Raw genomic sequence first — 23238 nt, 5'->3', positions numbered from 1 at the left:
TTCTAGGGAAGAACTAAGATTCATAAATATATTAACAGTAGACAAGACCTTTTAGTGCAGCAGTTTAGACACATAAAATCTATATCCCATTAGATCTAGCATGGAATGACATCTACTACAATAAATGAGACTGATGCAAACAAACCACAAAGCTGCTCTTTGTAAATGTCAAAGCTGAAACTAATTGGAGTCACAGAACAAATAGCTCTGAAATGATGGCAACGTGAACAACGAAGTACAGTAAACCCTTGAGTAGCATTGCTCTTAAAGGGGTTGTCCCGAGGCAGCAAGTGGGTCTATACACTTCTGCATGGCCATAATAATGCACTTTGTAATGTACATTGTGCATTAATTATGAGCCATACAGAAGTTATAAAAAGTTTTATACTTACCTGCTCCGTTGCTGGCGTCCTCGTCTCCATGGTGCCGACTAATTTTCGCCCTCCGATGGCCAAATTAGCCGCGCTTGCGCAGTCCGGGTCTTCTCCTCTTCTCTATGGGGCTCCGTGTAGCTCCGTGTAGCTCCGCCCCGTCACGTGCCGATTCCAGCCAATCAGGAGGCTGGAATCGGCAATGGACCGCACAGAAGCCCTGCGGTCCATGAAGACAGAGGATCCCGGCGGCCATCTTCAGCAGGTGAGTATGAAGACGCCGGACCGCCGGGATTCAGGTAAGCGCTGTGCGGGTGGTTTTTTTAACCCCTGCATCGGGGTTGTCTCGCGCCGAACGGGGGGGGGGGTTTAAAAAAAAAAAAAAACCCGTTTCGGCGCGGGACATCTCCTTTAAGTAAAGCTGTTTTTAACTTAAGTCGATGTGTCAGGGCAGCGGCGGTCCCTCAAATAAAGTTGCATTCCTCGGATAAGGACGCCGACCGCTCCATGACCCCGGGCGCCGCTCAGTGAGCCGGCACGCAGCTGATGCCGGTCATTTCCTGCTTCTCCTGCATCAGCGTGCATCTACTCCTTCCCCTTCCCTTTCCACAGTGCACGGTACCGGCTGAACGTTGCTGTGTCTGCCTTCCTTCTGACACAGTACAGTAGCTGAATCCCCAAAGTGCTGGCTGAACGCTGCCTGCCTCCTGAATCTCCATTGTAGTGCAAAATGTGAGTACTGTACAGATGGGTACAGTACAGCACAGATAACACAGTGATACATACTGCTAATGATGTCCCTGCAGTCCTATGTCAAAGCACTGTATGCTAAGTGTCCAAAAACCTGTTAAATGTTAATTTTTCTTTACAGTTGTGTTTTATATTCATTCAGTATTGTTATTGTTGTTTTTGGTATTAAAGACCAGAGTTATTCTCTATTAAATGGGGTTTGGTGTGTTTTTTGGAACGTCTAGAACCAATTATTTGGATTTACATTCATTCCTATAGAAATAATGTCCTCAACTAACATTGATTTCTACTAAAGTCCATTGCCTCCAGACGGATTAATGACGTTAGTTGAGGTTCTACTCTATAGTGGCAGCAGAAAATGGTAATGGTTGTCTTGAGCCAAGACTGGTGATAACATTACCCTTGTGATTCTTAATATCAGATATAACCTCTATAGTACAGTAACTTGCTATTTACAATGAACAACATGGCCCTGCCTACCTCCAGGTCAATATGAGCATTAGGTACCATTCAGTTATGAATTTCTTTGAAGGAAATTGCAAAATGCATAGCAACTTACATAAAGGCAGTGTAGTCATAAGAATGCAGTAGGCTGGATATATTGTAGCATTATATGTACCCTGTATGAGTTTTCTGTCCATGGGGATCTTACAAATAAACCAAAGAGAAAAGTAGAAAGTTGCAGAACTATCCATTATATAGATAGTAAGCATTATTTACATAAGAGTAGACAATTCCTAGCACATAGCAATATATGAATAACAGCCTCTTTCATGACCATATATCATTACAGCCATACAATTCTATATAACCTCAGACATCATACAACTCGTAAAACTCCTTATCAGTCATATAACAGGTCTGTCATGGTTCGATTGTGGTGACCTTTGTTTTGTTGGCAAGAAGAATGGTGCATATGGGGCTATTCCACCCACCATACCCGCTAGAATTTGCTTTAAGTAGAGTCTCCACTGCAATTGAGAGCTCTGCTAAAGCCCTTTCATAGATTTCAGGGCACCAAGATTCCTACTTCAAATGGAATATTGCATTAAAAATATAAGTAGACATCACTGTCTCTGGCTTCATTTTTAGCAATCTAATATATGCAAATATTGGATTCGGATTTCATCTGAGATCCCGGTAATTTGTTAGCAAGTTAATATTACTGTTAAAAGTAGCAGAAGCCCCAGCCAAACCAATGTAACTATGTATAAATACTTGAGGGGACAATACAAGGATCTCTCCCATGATGTTTATACCCAGGACTGCGATGGTAACAAGAGGTCATCCTCTATGTCTAGAAGAAAGCAGGTTTTATCGCCAACACAGAAAGGGGTTCTTTACTGTGAGAGCAGTGAGACTGTGGAACTCTCTGCCTGAGGACGTGGTGATGGCAAACTTGATAGAAGAGTTTAAAAGGGGACTAGATGTCTTTTTAGAGCACTACAACATTACATAATATAGACATTAAATAACCAAAAGGGTTGTTGATCGTAAATGTTGATCCAGGAATTATTCTGACTGCCATTATGGAGTCAGGAAGGAATTTTTTTCCCCAGAATGAGGGTAAATTGGCTTCTGCCTCATTGTTTTTCCCCCCTTCCTCTGGATCAACAAGGGGTTGGTGGGGGGTGGAAACAGACTGAACTGGATGGACACTTTTTTCAGCCTAACATACTATGTTACAATAGAATGTTATGATGTGAGGGTGAACATAACCTTACCCCTCTGACATCTTCTACATGAACAAAATAAAAGGATGTGGAAATCGAACATGTCTGATCATTCTTTTCCTCAACATTGCAGTTGGGAGAGAGTTGGGATACCCCTGTAGATATTAGTGAACTGATCCCACTGAAGTTACTGGAATTGGAATATTTTTATTTAATGTATGCCAGCATTGGTGGTGGTGGATGAGACTCCTTCCTATAGCTATGCAGTTCTCTGGACTACATTTTACAACTTCCAGAGATTCTTGGGTCATGTTCCAGACTTCTTCCTCAGGAAGAAAGGAAACTGCTCATCCATCAGGGAAGATAATCTAGAATGACATGACATAAAAGGACTCAAAACGTTTATCACTCCCAATTACAGTCTGTACCTCATAATAATGTCAAACCTGTAAAATTGGCAAAAAAAATTGCAAAGCCTCTAAAGTTTTTCAGTAATGATATTGCTATTCGAAATGTAATCATCTTCCTGTGTTTCTTTGTTACATTTTCCAGAGGAAATAATGCCACTGCTGATAAGGACAAATGAGTCCGGGAGTTCAATAAGACCAATATAGTCTTAAAAAATATGCTACAGCTTTAACTTATTTAGCGTTTTTCAGTTTAACAACTTTTTGTAAAAATTGTAACTTCTGGATCTAAGTTGCCTTTAGTTTTCTAATATTCTGTTGGTTTTCTGTTTTTCTAATTGAACAAATTAGGTTGCTTTCACATCTGCTTTAGGGCTCAGTTAAGGGTCTTCTCTGTGCTTCATTTTTGGAGGAGAGAAAATGATATAAAATGGGGAAAAAATTATTTTTTTCCCCCATTGACTTCAATGGGGGTCTCAAAAAACAGAAAGCAAATGATAGTTGTCCCTTGTTAAGCCACGCTTATTGTAAAGGCATAATTCAGGGCCTGGAGTAGGGTCATTTTTGTTTTTTCTTTGAGACCCTCTGTCTTCTATGTATAATGTGTCACAGCCTATATCAATATCCACTGGTAACATTACTTCTATTGAACTTTTCATTAGTTTAAAAAATAGTGGTTGTTACGTTGGTTCACTTAAGGAAGCAATGGGTGGAGAGACTGCCAAGAAAATGAAAAGGTCCATTGACAGGCAGAATCATGAGAGCAGGATCACACCAAGGCCGTATGTCATAAGAAGAGAATGAATAAACAGACAACTGATTTGTTCATAGGCATTGTTGTAGAATTTACAATAACGTCATTGCATGGTACATGAATGGTGCCGTCTCCATCCAGGCCTTTCCTGTATATTCTCTTTTTATACTTTTATTTACCAGTATGATCACAGATTAGACATTGAGTGTCATAAACAAGCCGCATTGTGAGAGTATAACAGTCATGAAGAACAATTATGATATTCTGTTTATAGTTGTAGTAATAGTGACATACATACAAAAGCATCTATATAAAGTATGTATCTATATAGGGGATATATGCATTTGGTACGTCTTCAGAGCATTTCACTGCTATTACATTTTATTATGTTGTGGCCTCGTGCAAATGAAATAATTTAAGATTTCCCCCATCATTCTGCCCTCAATATCCCATAATGAAAAAGTAAGAACAGAATGTCAGAAATCTTTGTAATTTTTAAAAAATGAAAAACTGACATTTTGCATTGACATAAGTATTCACACCCTGTACTCAGTACTTAGTTAAAGCACCTTCTGGCAACGACTACAGCCTTCAGTCTTCTTGGGTATGATGCCACAAAGTTTGCACACCTGGATTTGGAGATTTTCTGCCTTTCTTCTATGTAGATCCTCTCAAGCTCCGCCAGGTTAAATGAGGGCCGTCTTTGGACAGCTATTTTCAGTTCTCTCCAGAGATGATTGATTCGGTTCAAGTCAGGGCTCTGGCTGGTCCACTCAAGGACATTCACAGAGCTGTGTCTAAGCAACTCATGTATTGTCTTGGCTTTGTGCTTAAGGTCATTGTCTTGTTGGAAGGTGAACCGTCTGCCCGGTCTGAGGTCCCTTGTGCTCTGAATAATGTTTTTATTAAGAATATCTCTGTACTTTGCTCTATTCATCTTTCCATCAACCCTCACTGGTCTCCCTGTCCCAGACGCTGAAAAACACCCCCACAGCATGATGCTGCCACCACTATGCTTCACTATAGGGATGGTATTGGGCAGGTGATGAGTAGTACCTGGTTTCATCCAGACAGAACACTTAGAATTGAGGCCAAAATTTCAATCTTGGTTTCATCAGACCAGAGAGTCTTGTTTCTCACAGACTGAGAGTCTTTTAGTTGCTTTTTGGTAAACTCTACGTGGGCTTACATGTGTCTTACTGAGTAAAGGCTTCTTTCTGGCCACTCTGCCATAAAGCCCAGATTGGTGGAGGGCTGCAGTGATGGTTGACCTTCTGGAAGTTTCTCCCATCTACACACAGGATCTTTGGAGCTCAGCCCAAGTAACTATTGGGTTCTTGATCACCTCTCTTACCAAGGCCCTTCTCCTACAATGTTTAGTTTGGTGGCCAGCTCTAGCCAAAGTCTTCATTGTTCCAAGTTTCTTCCATTTAAGAATTATGAGACCTTATATAGACAACTAAATTTACCACTGGTGACTCCAATCAATATAAAGAAACATTTCAACAATGATCAAGAGAAAGAGGAGGCTCCCAGAGATAATTTTCAAGTTTCATATCTAAGGGTCTGAATACTTACATGGATGCAAAATGTTAGTTTTCATTTTTTTTAAATAACAAAAATTTCTAACATTCTGTTCTCACTTTGAGAAATAAGTAGATGGCGGCAGCATATGCAGTGCTTACTCAGAAAATTTCATTTATTCCTCCAAACAGACACAACGTTTTTTTTTCAAGTATATATACTTGAAAAAGACTTCTTGTCGAAATCTTGTATCTGTTTGGAGGAATAAAGGAAATTTTCTGAGTAAGCACTGTATATGTTGCCACCATCTACTTATTTCTCATTGGAATCTATGGATCTCTTCTGGATCAGGATCTGAATGGGTGGCTGCGCATTTTCTCGTTCGACCTTGTATGGTATCTGAAAGTGTGTTGCTGGCATTTCTTTCTTTATTATTCTGTTCTCACTTTGTCATTATGGAGTATTGAGTACAGAATGATGGGGGAAAACCTGAATTATTTTTTTAATTTGCACAAGACCACAACATAACAATATGTATAAAAACGGAAAGGGTCAGAAGACTTTCAGAATGCATTGTAGATATCAGATGTTTGTGTTATTATATCATTTTTATTACCTATTAATGCTACAATGTAGACCTAAAAAAGTATAATATTGAATGCATGCAAAGCTCAGATTTTGATCCAGACCTTTACCAAGCATCAAGACTCCTTTGCTTAAAGCCATCAGTGGGGTTACCACTCCACAGACACAAGTTGTCTGAGGGTCAATCCCACGTCCCATGTTATATTGCTCAAACAAATCCTATGTAAAAAAAAATTACATTATACCGTAAAACCCCTTTATCATTGTATGGCAGAGGTTCAAAGAAGTTGTGCTAAGAGCACATTTGTTCTATGAACATCATAGAGCGGGTCCCTCACTCCTACCTTCTATCTATGATCAAGAATGAAATGTTGCTCACTAAGAGAGGCTCTCATCCTGGCAGACCTTCTGCTATCCTGGTAGGCCCCTACTGGGGAAATGTGTTGCTGGTCAGGGTCACCCTGGCTTAATCAGCTAATTCCAAGGGGTGCTGAGTGTGTGACCTGTGGCAATCAGCTGTTTGCTCTGGGTCCCACATTCTGTCAAGGATTGTGTACAATCCCTTTAAGAGTAAATTCACACAGAACAGACTTGCTGCAGAAAATTTCTGCAAATCGACAAAAAGCTGCAGGGAAATCCAAAGCAGTAATTCTGCACCAAGCTGCACAACTCGCCATGGTGGTTTCCAAAACTGATGGTGTACGTTTTAAAAAAGTATATTTACCTTGCCCCCCATGCCCACGCTGCCTTGGTCCCCTGACCAGTTTCCAGTCTTCTGGATGATGTCTTAATACATACTATGTGAGTCCTACAGCCTGTGATTGCCTGCAGCGTTGTGTGTCTATATGACATGCTGTAGCTTAAGTCCAGGGCTACACTTGTGTTGTACAACGTGAAGATTGTAATGTCAAGGTGGTTTCGCACGGGCAAGAAAATCACATGATTTTTGTGTGATCCGAGAGTCAGTAAAAAGGCAGATTTTGAAACCAATGCTTTACAATGGTTTCCTTCCTATTAGCAATGTTTTCACTCATTAAATGTTGCGAGAGCAAAAAATCGCGGCATGCTCTATCTTTCTGCGATGTGCGATTTTTTTTATTTCCCATGTTTCCCTATGGAGCCTCCTTTCTTTTGCATCGCAATGCAACAAGCATTCGACTTTAACATTAGAAAGTGCTATTGACTTTCACAAAAAATCGTGGCAAAATCGCGCAATAAAAACCCGCAAGAAAATCGCGAGAGGCAGTGATGATTTTGTGAGAAAAAACAGCACTGATACTCAAAAGTCATGGGAGAAAAGACACGATTTTGTTACGGCAAAATCGTGATGGCCCGTGTGAAACTAGCCACAGGTTGCCACATCGCATCTAATGCTTGGATGTGTTATCATGTGATGACACGCGCTTTCCTGAATCTGCGACATGACTGCTGCAAGAAATCCAAGGCAGTCGGACTTTTGGCTGCAGGTCACATCTGACCTTTCTACCGCAGACAACAATGTAAATTGTGTGGGACTTTGGCTTGTTTGTGACAAGCCTCCAATTTTGTGGAATTTTTAACTGCAAAACCACGGGTGAATCAGGTGACAGCAGGCCACAAACAAATTATATACTTTTTTGGTCACAAGACTTGTCTAAGATTTGATGCCGCGGGACAAATATTGCTGTGCAGTCTGAGCGTTACATGCTATTCAGGGTCTGAGGAAAAGCCCTACTGTAATGGCTGCTACTAGTGGTTGTCATCTTTGGAAATCCACCAGGACAATATATACAAGCTTGTAAATGGCTGAGTAAAAGGTCGAAAGATTTTACACACAAAGACAACATAATGGGATTTTCATGTTCTGCTATTCCGTTTTATTGTGGGTGGAAATGCATATTACGCAGAACAATAGGAATTGAGAAACAGTAGAACGTTAAGCACATATGAAGTGCTATTTAAAAGCTTCCTTCTCGTAATAATCAGTGATGAATTATACATTTTCTTCAGTTGCTGGAAATCAACAAGTATTAAGATGACAAACGACTACTTGAACCGCGTTGACTTTGTTTGCAGGGTGGATGACCTATAGTGATCCAGGTTGTTGCTTCCACTTAATAAAAGTATACAAATAACTTAGAGCAATGTGAATGGAGGTAGAATTTAGTAGGGAACTACATTATGAACAATTACTTCATATATTGCGTTATGAGTAGGAGAGATTTAATAGAACGCGGTAACCATGGAGAAACCAAATGCACAGCTTATGTACTCAGACCTGTCAACAGAATACAGGTATTCTTAATGGCAGCCTGTATTCTGTGGCTGGAAGGAGCAGAAGGAGCATTGTCAGTCTCTTCACTTTTTATTTCACAGAACCTGAGCCTGTATTCAGCTGACAGCCTTCAAAGGGCAGTAGTGAAAAGCTTGACTATTCTCTTGAATATTGGTATTTGGGGTATATTGGCACATTGTCAATGAACCTTATTAGTTTCATTGGGTTTCATGATTTACATTCCATGACTAAATCATGACAAACAATACCATGTCATTATATATTTAACAAAAACTAGACCAAAATGCAGGCACTGTGTATAAAAAATTAGGTACACCCTTACTGCTTCAACAGCTGTTAGGCCTTATTCACATGAGCATTTTTACACAGCTAATTAAGCCACGATAAAAAAAATCACAACCATTTGAAGCATTGGATTCCAATGCATTAATTTACATAGCCAATTATTCGCTGCGTAAAAAGTACGGCCACCGAAGGTAGGACATTGCCAGTCCAATACGCCGGTTGATGTTTTGACGCAGTTGGAAAAGATAGGTCTATTTTTCGGCCGCGATCAGCTGGCGGCTCCAATAGGCTTCTATGAGAGATGCTGGCAAAGAGAGGGGGAGGGAGTTTAGCAGCTCTATTGAGCCACCTGAAGTACTTATGTGGCTGAAGGAATTCTGGGCTGCTGCATATATACACTGCACCCGGCTGTGTGAATGAGGGCTCTTTCTCACAAGCGGATATACAGCAAAGGCATTTTTACATCTTCATGCCTGCTCCGTATAAGCTCCTGAATGGGCATTTTTACGTGATCATGGGCAGCGTTTCCTCGTTCATTCACATGACTGCGAGCGTCATTTTTAGCGAAAAAATACGCCACACCTTGGAAAACCCTTGCTCTGCCAAAATTCTTGGGATGCCTTCCAGTGCCTATATAGAGGCACCTGTAAGCTTTTCACAGTGTTGGACGGTGCAAAAATGCCTTCCTCTCCCTTCTCTTTCCCTGCTCCCATAGAAGTCTATAAGACCCGCCGGCGTATACTGGCCAAAGCATAGCTCCAGAACTATGTTTTAGTTGAGTATATACGCCGGCCACATATATGTTCTTTTTTTCACGCTGCCGGCGTATTTACATGCCGTATAATTGCCCATGTGAACAAATGCATTGTGAACCAATGCTTTACACAGGTAGCGTATATATGCCCGGGTGTGAAAACGCGTTGTATATGCGCTCGTGGGAATAAAGTCTTAGGCTTTATGAAAATAATAGAATGAGGAAAACATGTGGATTCAGATGAGGATTTTGCCACGGAATCAATGTCTACATTCCAACATCTGAAAAAGCCCTAAATCTTAGTTCCATTCATACTATCAATGTTCTAGGCTGACTTTACACTTGTCAGATTTGACATGGAATTTGCACTGAAATCTACGGTATGTCAAATCTAATAATAATCTGTGTCTCATGTATGTCTCCACAACCCCATATGTATGGAAAACTTCTGCATAGAAAAAGAAAAAACTAAGAATAAGGGCTTAAACAGACGAACGCAAATACGTTCGCCGCAATGGAGCGTATGTGTGCATGAACAAGTCTTCATTTTTTTAACTGTTCAAACCCGTGCTATGATGCTACGATATTATAAAACATATTCACAGCACAGATCGCTTTAAGTGCATGATTTTCACATGCATAAAAAGCTGCACAAACACAAGTATGCAACTTAGGGCTTATTCACATTGTTTTCCATGGGTTCATTCTTACAGGTTTTCTTTGTGCGTAAAAAAAAGTGACATGCTTTATTTTTGTGCGCATTTGCGCACCAAGAGTCCCAATAAGAGTCTTTGGGGGCACACATATGTACATGCGGGTATACACAAAACACTGTGCATACCTGTGAAAAACAGAACCTCATTTGGCTTAATAGCCATTTAAATCAGAAAAGGGGTGATTCCCCCAGCCATGTGAAGTAGCGTGCACAAATACGTTACACAGGAGCAAGCATTTCGCACTTACGCTCGTGTGAAGGAGTCCTTATACCCACAAATTCTGCACTGCAAAGCCAGCGAATTAGGCCATCGTGGATTAGTATTGCTGATGGAGCTGATGCTTTAATAGGTCCGCGCCACTTCACATTACAGTAAAATGTGACACAAGTGAACCTTTAACTGTGAGAGGTTTCTGTACTAATGATGTAACATTAGAAAATATATAACATAGTAATGCAAATTGAAAAATGGTTATCCTTTCTGCTCTCCCTTTTTTTTAGGAAATCTGATGCAAAGTTTCCAATACCCCACCCTATAAAATCTAAAGCTACTGAGAAATGACTAGCAGCCAGCTGGTTGTAGTAGCCCAGTGATGAGAGCTCTCGCCTGTTAATGAATGAATGTCCCTGACTATTTGTGTCTTTGTTCTGTACGACACTCCCCTCTGGAGCAGAACCCCATCTAGTGACTTGCATTGAAGATCTCGACCAAGTTAAATCTTGTCTGCTACAAGCAAGGAGGGTACATCTCTTACGCCTGTAAATGACCTTGGTCACTTATATTTATATTACACTCCCTTGATGTTTTACAGGATGTCTCTATGGATACAGGAATAAACACAAGATAATAGCCCTACAGTCTTTAAAGCTGCATTTCATTCTACAGGGCCAGGCGGGGAGAGGAGGCGTCTATAGCAGAACAGAGGGAATCAGGAGGTAAGAACAGGATTCTGCCTATGACACTGCTCATAACTCAACACAAGCCCTTTCCTTCCATAAATAAAAAAACATTATTCCTATTTTAGTTGATTACACTAAACATAGTACAATTCATATTCCTCTCCTTCTGTTACTTGACCTTTGGCTGCAGGTGCATTGTTAAAAAAGAATAGAATGCAAGGAATAAATACATTTCTGCAATAAACCTTTTCCAGACTGGCATGACATTTTCCTTGGTTTTAGTGCTGTCATGTATTCTGCAGACCTGCGGCTGAATATAGTCATGCACACTGCTGCAGGCATGTAGTGCTATAAACATTGCCTCTCCCCACTGTGTAGTATTTTTATCTGAGCTACTGTGCATTACATCTGTTCATGGAGGCTGGGAAATGACTGGTTGTTAATAAGTGTCTTGTGGGGTTTTTTTTTGCTACAATTTGTATCATTTTCCAGGGATTAGGAAGATTTGTATTGTGTTTGATGTAGAAGGATTGTGCATGATGTTGTGTTTTATCAGCAGTGTATCAATGGGTATACTTCTCTGTGTATAGTATGTACAGATATAGTTGAGTTTATGGTTTGTTGCCTATGTTTTGGTAAACATATTTTAACTCATTGTGATATGCAAGCAATAAGCCTAAAAGAGTTCAGTAATATGTTCAGTTCTACATCTAGTGATTTCAGTGTATTCTGCATGTTTAAATGGATTTAAACTGGATGGATGGATGGATGGATGGATAGATGGATAGATAGATAGTAGAGAGTATTTGCTATGTGTTGCATATTACATATTTATAAACTCCATATACTGCACTATGCATCTTCACGTTAGTATTTTTCATCAGTATTTTGTAAGCAAAACTAGTAGTTGGTCCAAAATACTGAAAGAATACAAATCTTTCCATTATATTTTCTCTCTGTATGTTCCTCTTATGGTTTTGGCTTACAAAATATTAATGAGAAATACTGACATGGGAATAAGCCCTTAGTTAATATTGTATGATATCGCGCTATTGTTGTTCATAATAGTGAAGTGATCAGCTGTTCTTCATACTAGAAGGCTATAATTCGCATATATTGTATACAGATGTAGTAGAGCCATGCGCGTCATGTAACTCTTTGGAAATCTTTCATGTAACAACTGTTTAGAAATCAGTCATATTAATGCTTTGAGTTATGATAGCTGACTGTTGTCCAATGTAAAACTACAGATATCACATTGTAATATCAAACAGCATTGCTCCAGATGACAAACTGAGCCCTGTCACATCTGCTAAAGCATGACTGGTAAATGTATGATAGCATTTATTAAAGAATCTGTAGCAGAAATTCTCAGGCTGCAATCCAACATAGAGAGACAGCAGAATTCGGCATATCTGAAACTCACATCTTAAATGTCTTACATGACATCTTGCCATACAAAGACACAAATGCACCCGAGCCCTGAAAACCTTGGGAATAGACTATAGGAAGCAGTGAGGATTGTATCCGCTACTAGAAGCAGAACATCCTGCAGGCAACTGTTATCAAAAGCTTCATCTACTAGGAAAAATCCTATATGTACTATAAGGTTACAGGTTGTTAGGGTGTAGTGTTCCATCCATAAAGCTTGTTATAGGGGAAAGTTCTCTGCATTCTTATGTTGGTTTAACCCTTTCCAATCTAATTTGTATCCTGGTTTTCCTAGGGGGCTTACTCTTTTTCTGCCGTTATACAACGGGGCTATATGCTGGCTAAAGCCAGTAGTGCATGAGGTGACACGTTGGGTAGGCTCCGACAGAAGAGAGGCTGGCAGTATTCAGTAAGAGAACCCCGACGGATGTCTTCTAACATCAGAGCTGTACAGCCTTAAACCATAATGTCTTCAGACGTCAGACAGTGGATTGGAAAGGGTTAATCATATACCTAGTTGTGAATTGTGAAATTGATCCCAGACAAAAAAAATGACACTGGCGACGCTAAGAGAGCTTTCACACTTGCGGAATATTTCCACAAAACATGCCTTAAAGACGCAGAAGATTCTGCGTCAAGATTAACATGTATGCATGCAGGGTATGGAGCAGAAATCCATAGCAGCAGATAACTCTGTGTCTTTAGTTGCATCTTGCAGAAATATTCTGCACGTGTGAAAGATCCCTAATAGGGAATGATACAAGTGATTACAATCTGGTTATATGACATCTAATAAATGAGACAGACAGCCAAACAGGTGATGAAAATGGAAACATAGCACATAGTGAGCACATTAGACATGGAAAGAATCATTGCAGGATATCTTAGACGTGATCGAGAACACCCTGGATACATTTCTTCATTTGGATTATCGTACAAATATTTATAAATAATCTGCAAAATACAAGAATTTGATAATGACTGCAAATAGAATTAATAAAAAATGGTATTGTCTGGGAGGATCCCAACATAGCAGAGGAGCGTACTGTACAAGTAAGAATAAACTCCGCTTGTCCGAAGGGAATTGAGATTTATACAGGAACATCTGCTGTCGCCATCCTCGTCTCTAGAGAGCCGTCGGTGGTGGTAGGACGCCATCATAAAGCAGTACTAGATGATGAATCTTAGGACCTGCGTTACAGCGAGGACTTGCCGTCCCCTATGACATTCATGCACTTAAATGAATTAATGACTCTTAATAAGAACATGCAGGGAATTGTACAATTTTGATCCAATCACTGTGAGAAAGAGCCGGCTGCCTCCCACCCAGTGCTCTCTCAGTTACGCTTTGCTTACACCACTACAGACTGTTGTCATGGTGATCTGCGGGATGAGAAATAGCAGTGACATGATCCGCCTGCAGGGCCCGCGGGGATATGGAGAAGGGTGGTGAATCTGCTGCTGAAAGCATCAACCAGTGAAGCACAGTGTTGGGTTAACTGCTTGTATGTCTACATAGGTCTGTGATCATCGAAACAGCATCTGCATCCTGCAATTAGCTAATGTCATGAGCTACTTAGAGGTATTGTTCCAGCTTCCTTATTTGCATAAATTACCCAGAGGAGCATGCATGGCCTTGTAAGTCTCCTCACTCCCCTCTAAGGTGTCCACTCACACCCCTTCTGGGTGCTTTCCTTGGGGAGAGATGATGACCCCCGCCCCCTCCCCTGACCCACTCACCCCCCTAGGTGTTTCCACACACTGTTTAGGTGTTCTCCTTAAGAAGAGATGACACCCCTATTGAGCTAGTTAGTGCACACCTCCCATGATATAGCCAGCAGATACAAGGAGAGAGGGATCACACACACGTGATGATGAGTGTGCAAATGCTGCTAGTATAAGGGTTGCCATTGGGACCAGTAAAGCACCAACCGGGCTGATATTTATACCAGAAGGCAGTGCATTCAGTAGAGCAGATAAGTTACGTATGTATTTAGGGGGACAATTATAACGGGACAGATTTATAAAACTGTCTAAGGATACGTTCCCACGTAGCACTAACTTTGCAGAATTTCTGCAGCAGAAAATTCCACTGCAAATTTTGTAGCTTCTCTACATAAAAAAAAAACAAAATCAGCACCATTTTGACCAGAAATCAGTTGCGTATCTGCTTTTAGTCAGCACTGATCCGGCGATCAGCGATACCATTTCCCCATCACGTGACCAGTGGCTCGGTGATCACTAGAGCCTGCGTGGTGCCAGCATTGCAAGCTGAGTGGGAGTGCTGTATTTGCTGAAATCAGCTATGGATATGCAACTGATTTCGAATCAAAATCCGCACCAGCAGAAATGCTAGGGAATTTTCTGCAGAATTTGCCGCTGCAGACATCCTGCAGCATTTCCGCCCTGTGTGAACATAACCCTAAAAGAAAAACTGATTTTGTTGCCCATAGTAACCAATAACAGGACAGTTTTCATTTTATCACAGCAGAATGTGAAATAAAAGCTGCAATCTGATTGGCTGCTATAGGCAACAATAACAGCTTTATAGCTCTTCCCATGTGCTGATATAGAGGACACAATTGTCAGATCACAGTCTGGAGGGAATTCACAAAACCTTTCACACCAGTTTTCTGGCATTAACTGAGGCAAATTTTTGCTCAAGTGACTTGGACAGAAATTTGCAACTGTTGTGCCATTTTTCACCCTGCCCACCACATTACTAAAAGTAGGTGGAGCTAAACAAAATGGGCGTGTCCTCACAGGGCTGTCAGATTAACTACAGAAACTGTTGTATGGACTAGCTAGACAGGCACTAAGTTTATTAAGAGCCCTGCACCTCTTAATAAATTTGGCACACTTCACTCTGGATCCATCCTTACTTAGACCTGTGTATAAAATGCTGGTCTAAGTAAATTTCGCCCTGTGTTAAAAGGGTTGTACCAAAATTGACTTTCCTCATCTCTGCGTAGGTAATAAAAGTCTTATTGTGGTGGTCTCACTGATGAGACTGCCAACAATCCTGAGAACAGGGGTCCCGTGTCCCCTCTCTTCCTAACAGTGGATTCACCGTACCCTCGTAGTGAGGAGAATATTGAATGGAGCAGCAGTCACACATGTGGGGCCGTTGCTTCATTCAATCTTCTTCTCACTGTGATGAGTGGAGCAGTGCAATGAGCCTCTAGTAAGGAGGAGAGGGGGACTCAAGACCCCCATTCTCAGGATCATGGAGTTCTCAGCGGTGAGACCCCCACCAGACTTTTATCATTTTGCTGTGGATAGGTGATAAAAGTGAGTTTTGGAGCAACCAATTTAAGCCACAAACCTTTTTTTTATCTTGCCCATTATTTTTTAGTGAAAAAGTTGGTAATCCTATTTGTAGCTGATGCAATGCTGTGTAATTTACGTAACTGAATTAGACATGCTGTAGAGAGTTAGCACTAGAGATGAGCGAGCACCAAAATGCTCGGGTGCTCGTTACTCGGGACGAAATTATCGCGATGCTCGAGGGTTCGTTTCGAGTAACGAACCCCATTGAAGTCAATGGGCGACCCGAGCATTTTTGTATTTCGCCGATGCTCGCTAAGGTTTCCTTGTGTGAAAATCTGGGCAATTCAAGAAAGTGATGGGAACGACACAGCAACGGATAGGGCAGGCGAGGGGCTACATGTTGGGCTGCATCTCAAGTTCACAGGTCCCACTATTAAGCCACAATAGCGGCAAGAGTGCCCCCTCCCCCTCCCAAAAACTTTTACTTCTGAAAAGCCCTCATTAGCATGGCATACCTTTGCTAAGCACCACACTACCTCCAACAAAGCACAATCACTGCCTGCATGACACTCCACTGACACTTCTCCTGGGTTACATGCTGCCCAACCGCCCCCCCTCCCCCCCACAGCACACACCAAAGTGTCCCTGCGCAGCCTTCAGCTGCCCTCATGCCACACCACCCTCATGTCTATTTAGAAGTGCGTCTGCCATGAGGAGGAACCGCAGGCACACACTGCAGAGGGTTGGCACGGCTAGGCAGCGACCCTCTTTAAAAGGGGCGGGGCGATAGCCCACAATGCTGTACAGAAGCAATGAGAAATAGAATCCTGTGCCACCGCCATCAGGAGCTGCACACGTGGGCATAGCAATGGGGAACCTATGTGCCACACACTATTCATTCTGTCAAGGTGTCTCTGCATGCCCCAGTCAGACCGGGCTTTTAAATTCATAGACACAGGCAGGTACAACTCCCTATTGTGAAGTCCCTGTCGACCGACAGCATGGGTGGGTGCCAGGAAGCCACCGGCGGTACATAGAAATATCCCATTGCATTGCCCAACACAGCTGAGGTAGTAATGTCCTGCTTAATGCAGGTGGGCTTCGGCCCACACTGCATGCCCCACTCAGACTGGTAATATGTACCTTAACAGTAACCGCGTTGGTGGTAATGTGGTGGTGACTGCGGACCTAGTAGCACGGTTTTATTTTGTTGGTTTTCGGAATGTGGCCAGGATTAAGTGGGCCGTGGCGGGGGATGTTTTGGAGGCACTACGTGTCCTCTCCACGTGTCCGTGGTTATATGCACCTTAACAGTAACAGCGTTGGTGGGAAATGGCCTCGCCGCCATCATGTCTTTGGGAAGCCTCTGTTTCCACACCCCAGAGACATACCATTAGCAGCGGTATAGGCAGAGCCCAGAATTAGTAACATTTCAGCCATAGCATTAGCGACAGGCCCCACTAACATATCACTAGCAGCATTATTGGGGGAGCACAGTCTTAGTTCCATTTCAGTAATAGTACCAGCCTACACAGGCCCCAGTAACAATTCCGAAGCAGCAGTATAGTGGGAGCGCAGTCTTCGTTCCATTTCAGTAATAGTAGCAGCCTACACAGGCCCCAGGAACAATTCCGAAGCAGCAGTATAGGAGGAGCATAGTCTTAGTTCCATTTAAGTCATTGTAGCAGCCTACACAGGCCCCAGGAACAATTCCGAAGCAGCAGTATAGTGGGAGCGCAGTCTTAGTTCCATTTCAGTAGCTGCAGTATAGCCAAGGCCCAAGTTACATTTATGTAGCTAAAGTGTAGGCCAACCCCACACACACTTCTGTACCATGAGTGCAGGCGAAGAACATACAAATTGCTATGATTACACTGTAGGTGAGGGCCCCAAAACATTGGTGTACCAACAGTACTAATGTACCTCAGTAAAAATTGGCCATGCCCAACCAAGATGGCAGGTGAAACCCATTAATCGCTTTGGTTAATGTGGCTTAAGTGGTAACTAGGCCTGGAGGCAGCCCAGTTTAACTAAAAATTGGTTCAAGTTAAAGTTTCAACGCTTTTAAGAGCATTGAAACATATAAAAATTGTTTAGAAAAATTAGATGAGTGAGCCTTGTGGCCCTAAGAAAAATTGCCCGTTCAGCGTGATTACGTGAGGTTTCAGGAGGAGGAGCAGGAGGAGGAGGAGTAATATTAGACACAGATTGATGAAGCAGAAATGTCCCCGTTTTGGATGGTGAGAGAGAACGTAGCTTCCATCCGCGGGTGCATAATACGTATTGCTTAGGTATCGCTGCTGTCCGCTGGTGCAGAAGAGAAGTCTGGGGAAATCCAGGCTTTGTTCATCTTGATGAGTGTAAGCCTGTCGGCACTGTCGGTTGACAGGTGGGTACGCTTATCCGTGATGATTCCCCCAGCCACACTAAACACACTCTCTGACAAGACGCTAGCCGCAGGACAAGCAAGCACCTCCAGGGCATACAGCGCGAGTTCAGGCCACGTGTCCAGCTTCGACACCCAGTAGTTGTAGGTGGCAGAGGCGTCACGGAGGACGGTTGTGCGATCGGCTACGTACTCCCTCACCATCCTTTTACAGTGCTCCCGCAGACTCAGCCTTGACTGGGGAGCGGTGACACAGTCTTGCTGGGGAGCCATAAAGCTGGCAAAGGCCTTGGAGAATGTTCCCCTGCCTGCGCTGTGCATGCTGCATGATCTCTGCGCCTCCCCTGCTACCTGGCCCTCGGAACTGCGCCTTCTGCCACTAGCGCTGTTGGATGGGAATGTTACCATCAGTTTGTCCACCAGCGCCCTGTAGTATAGCATCATTCTCGAACCCCTTTCCTCTTCGGGAATGAGAGTGCAAAGGCTCTCCTTATACCGTGGGTCGAGCAGTGTGTACACCCAGTAATCCGTAGTGGCCAGAATGCGTGTAACGCGAGGGTCACGAGAAAGGCATCCTAACATGAAGTCAGCCATGTGTGCCAGGGTACCTGTACGCAACACATGGCTGTCTTCACTAGGAAAATCACTTTCAGGATCCTCCTCCTCCTCCTCTTCCTCCTCCTCAGGCCATACACGCTGAAAGGATGACAGGCAAGCAGCATGGGTGCCGTCAGCAGTGGGCCAAGCTGTCTCTTCCCCCTCCTCCTCATCCTCCTCATGCTCCTCCTCCTCCTCCTGAATGCGCTGAGATATAGACAGGAGGGTGCTCTGACTATCCAGCGACATACTGTCTTCCCCCGGCTCTGTTTCCGAGCGCAAAGCGTCTGCCTTTATGCTTTGCAGGGCACTTCTCAAGATGCATAGCAGAGGAATGGTGACGCTAATGATTGCAGCATCGCCGCTCACCACCTGGGTAGACTCCTCAAATTTTCCAAGGACCTGGCAGATGGCTGCCAACCAGGGCCACTCTTCTGTAAATAATTGAGGAGGCTGACTCACACTGCGCCGCGCAAGTTGGAGTTGGTATTCCACTATAGCTCAACGCTGCTCATAGAGTCTGGCCAACATGTGGAGCATAGAGTTCCACTGTGTGGGCACGACGCACAGCAGTCGGTGCACTGGCAGATTAAACCGATGTTGCAGTGTCCGCAGGGTGGCAGCGTGCGTGTGGGATTTGCGGAAATGTGCGCAGAGCTGGCGCACCTTTCCGAGCAGGTATGACAAGTGGGGGTAGCTTTTCAGAAAGCGCTGAACCACCAAATTAAAGACATGGGCCAGGCATGGCACGTGCGTGAGGCTGCCGAGCTGCAGAGCCGCCACCAGCTTACGGTCGTTGTCACACAAGACCATGCCCGGTTGGAGGCTCAGCGGCGCAAGCCAGCGGTCGGTCTGCTCTGTCAGACCCTGCAGCAGTTCGTGGGCCGTGTGCCTCTTGTCTCCTAAGCTGAGTAGTTTCAGCACGGCCTGCTGACGCTTGCCCACCGCTGTGCTGCCACGCCGCGTGACACCGACTGCTGGCGACGTGCTGCTGACACATCTTGATTGCGAGACAGAGGTTGCGTTGGAGGAGGAGGAGGAGGAGGAAGGTGCTTTAGTGGAGGAAGCATACACCGCCGCAGATACCACCACCGAGCTGTGGCCCGCAATTCTGGGGGTGGGTAGGACGTGAGCGGTCCCAGGCTGTGACTCTGTCCCAGCCTCCACTAAATTCACCCAATGTGCCGTCAGGGAGATATAGTGGCCCTGCCCGCCTGTGCTTGTCCACGTGTCTGTTGTTAAGTGGACCTTGGCAGTAACCGCGTTGGTGAGGGCACGTACAATGTTGCGGGAGACGTGGTCTTGCAGGCCTGGGACGGCACATCGGGAAAAGTAGTGGCGACTGGGAACCGAGTAGCGCGGGGCAGCCGCCGCCATCATGCTTTTGAAAGCCTCCGTTTCCACAAGCCTATACGGCAGCATCTCTAGGCTGATCAATTTTGCAATGTGCACGTTTAACGCTTGAGTGTGCGGGTGCGTGGCGTCGTACTTGCGCTTGCGCTCAAACTGTGGCGCTAGCGACGTCTGGACGCTACGCTGAGAGACATTGCTGGATGGGGCCGAGGACAGCGGAGGTGAGGGTGTGGGTGCAGGCCAGGAGACGGTAGTGCCTGTGTCCTCAGAGGAGGGTTGGATCTCAGTGGCAGGTTGGGGCACAGGGGGAGAGGCAGTGGTGCAAACCGGAGGCGGTGAACGGGCATCGTCCCACCTTGTGGGGTGCTTGGCCATCATATGCCTGCGCATGCTGTTGGTGGTGCCTCCCCAGCTGATCTTGGCGCTATGAAGGTTGCACACCACTGTTCGTCGGTCGTCAGGCGTCTCTGTGAAAAACTGCCACACTGTAGAGCACCTTGACCTGTGCAGGGTGGCATGGCGCGAGGGGGCGCTTTGGGAAACAGTTGGTGGATTATTCGGTCTGGCCCTGCCTCTACCCCTGGCCACCGCACTGGCTCGGCCTGTGCCCACACCCTGACTTGGGCCTCCGCGTCCTCGCCCGCGTCCACGTCCTATAGGCCTACCCCTACCCCTCAGCATGGTGTATTACCAGTGATTTGATTTCCCAGTGATTTGATTTCCCAGTGATTTGATTTCCTGCAGCCAAAATAGAATTTTTTCCCTTGTTTTTCAAAGGACAAGCCACACTGCGTGCATTCAATGAATACTACTAAGTTTAATAACTGTGTTGTGGCCCTGCAAATGTGTCACAGAACTGCAGTGATGCAAAGTTATTCGCTCCAGCAGATCAGGGATTTCCCATGCAGGAAAGAAATTGGCGCAAGCCTGCAGCCAAAATAGAATTTTTTCCCTTGTTTTTCAAAGGACAAGCCACACTGCGTGTATTCAATGAATACTACTAAGTTTAATAACTGTGTTGTGGCCCTGCAAATGTGTCACAGAACTGCAGTGATGCAAAGTTATTCGCTCCAGCAGATCAGGGATTTCCCATGCAGGAAAGAAATTGGCGCAAGCCTGCAGCCAAAATAGAATTTTTTCCCTTGTTTTTCAAAGGACAAGCCACACTGCGTGTATTCAATGAATACTACTAAGTTTAATAACTGTGTTGTGGCCCTGCAAATGTGTCAGAGAACTGCAGTGATGCAAAGTTATTCGCTCCAGCAGATCAGGGATTTCCCATGCAGGAAAAAAATTGGCGCAAGCCTGCAGTAAAATGTAGCTGGCTGCGTCTGATTTTTTTTTTAACGTTCTGCACGCAGCACACACGTACCCAGAGCCCTGAGGACTGTCAGAGGCAGGCGAAATAGAATTTTTTCCCTTGTTTTTCAAAGGACAAGCCACACTGCGTCTATTCAATGAATAATGTATGTCTTCTGGCCCTACCTACACAATTCTATCCCTGTAGTATTAATGCCGGGTGCAATTGTCTGCACAGCCGGTTTTGAGAAAAAAAAAAAATGCAACACTGCTAACAGCAGCCTGGACAGTACTGCACACGGATAGATGTGGCCCTAGAAAGGACCGTTGGGGTTCTTGAAGCCTATACTCACTGCTAACACTCTCCCTGCCTAACCACCACTTCTGTCCCTATTGCAGGGCGCAATGCTCTGCAGATCCAATTTTGAAAAAAAAATAAAAATACAGTGCTAACACAGTACTGCACACTATTAGATGTGGCCCTGAGAAGGACCGTTGGGGTTCTTGAAGCCTACACTAACTCCTAACGCTCTCCCTACAGCAGCTCCAGCACGATACCACTGTCCCTCAGCTAACTCACAAGGCATCTGAGGCGAGCCGCGGGAGGGGCCGATTTTTATACTCGGGTGACATCAGATCTCGCCAGCCACTCACTGCAGGGGGGTGGTATAGGGCTTGAACGTCACAGGGGGAAGTTGTAATGCCTTCCCTGTCTTTCAATTGGCCAGAAAAGTGCGCTAACGTCTCAGAGAGGAAACTGAAAGTAACCGGAACACCGCGTGGTACTCGTTACGAGTAACGAGCATCCCGAACACCCTAATATTCGCACGAATATCAAGCTCGGACGAGTACGTTCGCTCATCTCTAGTTAGCACACATCTAAAGCCCTATTTACACGGGACGAGTGTTGGGCAAACGATGCCCGGCAGCGCGTCCCAGTAAAGCTTGCTCTTGTGCTGTTACACAGGAGTGAGTATTACTGGCATCGCTCACAGCGCGACCAGCAGGTAAGCCGGAGAGCGTTTTCCCTGGCCGGCTCCATTCACTGTGAGCAGACAGTCGTTCAGAACTGAACGACTGCTGTTTACACTGAAAGGTTAGTAGTTTGGGTTCCTGCATGCAAAAACAGAACGACTGAACAACTTTGGCTCATTTGTTCAGTCTCTGCATGCATTTACATGGGTCGACTATCACTGAAACGTCTGCGGAAGCACAGAGTTTTGAACAGCTCTGAACAATAATTGTCCTGTGTAAATGGGCCATAAGACAGCTTTGACCTGGCATACATGTGCACAAGGGGGTGGGAGACAGGCATACCTGAGGAAGGGGTTTTGGGAACACATTGTGGGTTTACTGCTTGTGGGCATGGATGCAAACTTAAAGTGGGGATTCCACTTTAGTGTTCTCTTTGTGGGAGCCTCTACGTCTATTCCATACCCATAGCAGTTATTCTAGTGGAAAGTAAGGCATCCTATTATTGACCAGCACTATATTTGAGCAGTGGCCCACCTCTTAAGGCTGCCCTTCCACATTTGAGTTTAGTAATCTGAACCTTCCAATAACAGCGGGGCCAGATGACCCTCTAATGCATATAGGTTATGACTCAACATTCTGGAGAAAGAAGGGTTGGGGATGTTGAATTTCAAAGCACAATGTTATTGTTCACCAAGAGATAAGCTTCCGCCGGAGCTTTCTGGCAGCGGCTCAACTCCCTAAACACATTAGCAGTCGGCAGAGCTGAACGTTCATGTATATGGGGGAAACAGCTGCCCCCATACGTTACTGAAGGCACATGGGCAGCTTTACTGTAAAATTACAGTCTTGTTTCTGCTGTGTTCTTGAGAACCCATATTTGGTGACCCCCTTCACATAGCCCTATTAGGGTATGCTAAGGTAATAAAAGGGGGTA

At 44.2% G+C, this 23238-nt stretch overlaps 1 protein-coding gene across 1 annotated transcript in view; it reads left to right on the top strand.

The window, feature by feature from the left end:
- The first annotated feature begins 10816 nt into the window (after positions 1-10816).
- TPPP3 (tubulin polymerization promoting protein family member 3) overlaps positions 10817-23238 on the top strand; it is a 35435-nt gene continuing 23013 nt past the window's right edge. The window contains exons 1-2 of the mRNA XM_066584044.1: positions 10817-10835; positions 10980-11029. The gene's annotated coding sequence lies outside the window, so the exon portion shown is untranslated. The remainder of the gene's footprint in view (positions 10836-10979; positions 11030-23238) is intronic.

Source organism: Eleutherodactylus coqui, chromosome 11 (genome assembly GCF_035609145.1).
Source record: "Eleutherodactylus coqui strain aEleCoq1 chromosome 11, aEleCoq1.hap1, whole genome shotgun sequence".
In the NCBI taxonomy this organism is placed as follows: domain Eukaryota; kingdom Metazoa; phylum Chordata; class Amphibia; order Anura; family Eleutherodactylidae; genus Eleutherodactylus; species Eleutherodactylus coqui.
This window is presented reverse-complemented; position numbering and strand designations above follow the sequence as displayed.